Source organism: Cynara cardunculus (assembly GCF_001531365.2).
Source record: "Cynara cardunculus var. scolymus isolate 2C chromosome LG 17, CcrdV1, whole genome shotgun sequence".
Taxonomy (NCBI): Eukaryota; Viridiplantae; Streptophyta; class Magnoliopsida; order Asterales; family Asteraceae; genus Cynara; species Cynara cardunculus.
The window spans coordinates 12,907,788-12,913,787 of NC_037544.1; positions in this window are offsets into that span (position 1 = coordinate 12,907,788).

A 6,000-nucleotide genomic window follows, 5' to 3' on the forward strand; every position below is an offset into this window, starting at 1 on the left:
AGATTTTAACCAAATGAAAATTTCATACATATTATCATCATTGTAACTTCAAATTGAACAAATCCCCATATAAACTTCAATCAAGTTTTCATACCCAAATAAGTAAAAATAATAAAATTAAATCATATGTAATATAATTAATTTTTTTAATTTAAACAAATCAAATCATAAAACAATATCTTATTATTCATTTTGATATCATGATATATACATATATATATATATATATGTGTAAAAATATTGTTACTTTTTTTATAGGAAAAAGAGAAAAAGATAGGCAAAAAGTTCAAAATGGTCAATGACTTAACGGAGTTGGAAAAAGAGAAAAAGATAGGCAAAAAGTTCAAAATGGTCAATGACTTAACGGAGTTAATGGAGACGTTAATCAGAGTGACTACGACCAAAACAAATTGAATACCACAAGATCCAAATCCACAATAAACATAACACATGGAGTAGGGACCGCAGTAAAGAAAAATAATCAAAACACAGGGACCAAATCTATAATTCATTCTTATAAATATTTATGTATGTTCAAATGCATACAACAACTGTTATGTATTCAAACATATGTATGATATTAATTATGAATATACAACTCACTATAAAATTCATCATAACTAGTTATGTATTTTCACATGTTTACAACAGATCATTTGTATTCATACATTACTATGATATTATCATTAATTTACATTATCACTATAACATTCAACATGAATATAAATACTATTCACCATGAATTTTTATATGTGTTCACATCTATACAACATCTTTTTAGTTTTCATACGTCAATACGATATTCCTTATGAATATATTTTTTACTATAACATATATCATAAAAGTACTTTCTATTGATCGTGAATATCTATATATGTTCACGTGTAAATAACAACTTTCCATTATTCATATATCAGTATAATATTTATCATGTATATATATTTTCAATATAACATTAATTCATCATGAATATGCATATTATTCATCATGAATATTTATGTATGATCATGTGTATACAACATCTCTCTAGTATTCATATTAGTATGATATTCACTAGAATTATACTATAGTGTCAACTGTACATACATTAGTTTTTTTTTATCGAGATCTTAATGAGTTACAGATCTGTCATGATAAAAACGAAAGTGGTAGATTATTGTTTTGCACACGGAAATACATGTACACTAAATCAATCAATAACTTCTCAATCGGTCTCAATAAAAAATAAAGATGGTATGTTATGATTTTACACACAATCACACACTAAGTCAATGGACGTTCTTGATTAATCTCAATTGATCTCGACCGATCCCTCCCATATATATAATATATTACAAATCAGTCTATAACTAAAATTGTAAACCTTAAACTAATATATGATATGAAAGTAAAAAACATAAACAAAGTATGTTGTAAAATTATTTAAAAAAAAGGCATAAAACTATCCATGGAAATTCCTTGTCTAAACTAAAGGTGATAATTTGATTTTCTAAAAAGCAAAGCTCTGCAATTTTCTTGCATTGAATTCAATTCATGCATTCCAAGTACTAATTTGTACATTAATACTATTGATGAATACCAAGTCAAACTAGTAGGGTGTGGAAAATAGTTGGAGAATTCCATCCGGACCCGAAATGGAAATAAGGTGCTTGTACAAAAGTGAAATATTTTGAAATCCGAAAATCCAAAACCTCATTTTTGGGGATATTTAGGATCGAGTTGGACCTGATTTTTACCTGTCTGACCTGTTTAAAAATCTGAAATATATATATATATATATATATTAAATATTCTATAAATATGCTTTATTTATCTAATTAATTGTCTTTGGAAAATCATAAATTCTAATGGGCCTACTCTTTTTTAATTTCTAAACCTAGTATCGATTTCATCAATCCAATCAATTGACTGAATTCATCCTTAAATTCGATTGAATATTTTTTTTTGCATATAACTGTACCCGAACCCGATTGAACTCAACCCAAACCCGACCAACCAGAACCAATATAACAATCTGAAACACAAAAACCGGAGCTTAGTTTCTATATCCAAAATCTTATTAGATTTATTGTTTTTCCACCCGAACCCCGCCCGATGCTTTCGATGCACACCCCTAGTTATATCATTCTTTAACCATTAAAACTCAATTTTGAATTTCCGACATGTGACTTTAAAAACTCATTTTTCGCTAACGATGACTAGACGTAGCATAAAACGAATCATTTAGCATTTAACGAGTAAAAAATTACCAACTAACAACAATCATGCATAAAAAAAACCTTAACCATAACGATTAATGAAAAACTAATAATTAGACATCAATGTACATGGTTGGGTTATGTGATAATGAAAGTTACAATAAGAAGGTAAGAAAGAATTTCCATCCATGCATCAATCCTGATTGAAGATCAACACTAATGCGATGCACCGAGATGCATCGAATCAATTCTCATGATAAATCCAATTCATGGGTTGGTAAAGGTCTAAATCCCTTCTTATACTTCTAACCATAACTCTTATTATCACATGATTCTTTGTCCCATCATACAAACCCTAACAATTACTAATAAAAAAAAATAACAATTAACATCGACTAAAACACCGTAACAGTTTACAAATTTAATAGACGTATAAACCCTAACAATAATCTATGAGTTTAATTACTGGGCCAATTTTATTATTGGGCCAACTAGAAGTGTGCTTGGTCTAAAATTGGCGGTCAAACAATATTATTTTGGGGGTTAGAATACTATAGACTTCTAAAAATTATGATGTAGGGGTTGGATGATAGATGTTAAATCATTTGATGTATAATTATTACATGGCTAGGATGATTAAGGTGACGTTTGTTTTTTAAGAGGTGCTGAAATATAAAGTCTGATTTTACTTCTGATTTATAAGAGGTGATCCTGAAGTTTGACATCTGAATCAGTAAAAATGCTTGTTTTTATGTCTGAAATCTGAAATTTAAATCTTTTAAACTAGTGCGAAAATATAAAAGATAAATAGTTTTTTTTTTTTTTTTTCAAAAGTATAAAAGATAAATAGTTTTTGCGAACAAATCTCTTCCAGCCTCCAAAATATAAACCATTTGGTAGAGGGCGGATTAAGACTAAGAGGTATTAAGAGATACATTTACCACTTAAAATTTCAGAAGATATTTAGAGCTTTTAAGCTCTTATTTTAAAAATAAAACAGACGCTCTTAATACCAAACGCCTGAACGAATCAGACTTCAGAGGTATTAATATGTAACTTTGAAAAAACAAACAGACCCTATTTATGGTTGGCTACATCTCACTCCAACATCCTATTTATGAGTGGAATAATTAGTTCAGATTGTTCGATTTGGTTTAAAATTTAAAATGTATATAATTCAATTCCTATTTCATATAGTTGATCGAGTTAAAGCTGGTTTAATTTGGTTGTTTAATGGAAGTTATAGCTAGTTTAACTTGGTCATATTTGACAACTATAAATTATTCTATAAAACTAATATATTTTTGAGTTTACTCAAAAAGTGTTATTTAATTGGTCATAAACTAGTTTATATGTTAATTTGTTAAACATAATCAATTTAAAAATATATCCATATTCATAACAAAAATATATTTATGGATACAACGGAATGCATGTATAAAATCTTAGTAGTTTATACCAAATTGGTAAAAACAAAACTCAGATTCCGCAATCATGATTACTCTCTCTTCAATTAAACGCTGAGCTTATTTATTCATATTACATTTTTGTTTAGTATAATTTGAAATTGAGTATTTTACATATATAGCAATGATTGAGGAGATAAAATTATATGATCAATAAATCTTTTTATATTATTATGTATATATAAAAGAAATTGCTAAAAGACACCAATCGTTTTATCCATTTTTTCATGAAAAAACTTGGTTCTTAATTTTTTAGATCTCTTGTGATTGTTGTTTGTTTAAAAAAATTATACGAGTATAAATGAAGGTTTGAATGCAAGACTACTCAAATAAAGATAAATTGTTTGAAGTAAAAAAATATAAACAACATGAAAAAAGTAAATGAGACAAAATATCTAGTGACTTGGAAAACCCCGTTGAGGTAAAAACTGCGGACGACGATAAAGTCGTCGGTGCACTATGGATGTCAAACAGGGACGTCTTCCTTAAGAATAAACATTACAAGGATAAGAAGCGGATAACCACGACGTGCCGTGTGAGATCTAAGAAAATAATAGTAAAGTCTTTTAAAACTTCTAGTAGACTATTTTTCGCGATAGCTTGTGTTCTTAAATATTTGCATACTTAAAGAGCGTAATATAGTAGTTGGATGTAATCAGAAGATTCTTGAATGTCCTTTGCTTGATTGTACTTGGTCCTTTTGTAGGTGCCTTGTGTAACAGTTGACAACGGTCATCTTTAAATGTGTTTGCAATCAATGACAATCGTGCTTCAATGGATATTGTAATACCGGATGTAACATCGATCTTCCTAATACGCTTAATTATGAGTTGAAAACATCGACTTTTCAGGTATGGTTTTGAGCATTGGGTTCTAACAATGGAATCTTTTTATTGGAGCTTGTAGGTTATCTCGTTTCGGACGCGTAGGAGAAAACCTCATCGAAAACGGAGTCCCGAGCAAAAGGTTATGCAATTTTTTTAGTGTTTAGGGGTCAAAACGGGTACCCAGCCGGGTCAATCAGACCCAACTCGGGATTTAGATCGCAAATTATCAATTCAGCCCCATTTTCAACCCCGTTTTCTCTCAATCAGTCTTGGTGTTGTAAGGTGCGATTACACACATTTGGGAGTTAATCTATCCCTAAATCAAGTGTTTTATCAAGATTATTGAAGGATTTATAGAGAAATCGAAGGTAAAACTCATATTCTATCTTCATTTTGATGACATGCATAGAGTTTGAGTCCTTGCATGTGATGATTTACAGTTGAAATCATGAAATTATGTTAGGACTAAGTGTTATTATTAGTTAGTATGTGAAATCCAAGGACGGATTGTAAGATTTCTTGAAATTGTGATGTTAGCTCAAGAACAAGTGTTGACTTTCAGGAGTCAATTTGAGATACAATGAAATTAGTAGAAATTGATGTTATAATCATGGTTTATCATTGATTTATTGTGGAATTTGGTAAAAATAAGTGAAACTATGAATTTGGAACTTATTGGGCTAGTATTGGTAATGTTTTGGAGGAAAATGGGTGTTTTGAGCATTTGATAGGATGATTACAGCCCTGTTTGGAAAAACCATAGAAAATCATAGAAAATTCGAAAAACTTGGAATAAATAGGTCCTAGAAAGGTAAGAGAAAGGGCTACAACTTGTCTTTAGATCTGAATTGGTGATTTTGAGTTTTAAAGGGGTAAAACAACTCTGCAAGTTGAGTATTTATATTGAAATCCAAATTAGAGTACCTTAATCGAAATAAGGATTGAGTGAGTTCTTGTTGTGCTTCATTAATGAGACTTTGAATATATATCTTCCAGGGATTGTTTGAGCTTGTATGGAAGTCTTGGAGGTGGTTTTCCAACTTTGATTTGGAAATGGGATTCGACCACTCGGTTTGACATTCGGTTTAATTCAACCGAATTCTATTGTGAGTTTACTTGGATATATGCCTATTATGTGCTCTATAGGTATATGTGTTACCCATATTGTATTCATAATTATTGTTTCATGGTTACTTTTATTCTATGCCTGTATCACTCCTTATATAGACAATATTTACATGATAATTGAATCCTATAAACAAGGAAATAATCATTGTCGAAAACAAGATAAGCATCATCCTTCAAGATTTTGAAGTTAGTCGACCAGAGGATAGACCAACCAGAGGATAGACCATCCAAAGAGGCTCTGGTCCATACAACCAGAGGGGCTCTGGTCCTGAAGGACTTAGAGCCTAGAGGCTCTGGTCTATACAACCAGAGGCTCTGGTCATCCAGAGAGGCTCTGGTCCATACAACCAGAGGGGCTCTGGTCCTGAAGGACTTAGAGCC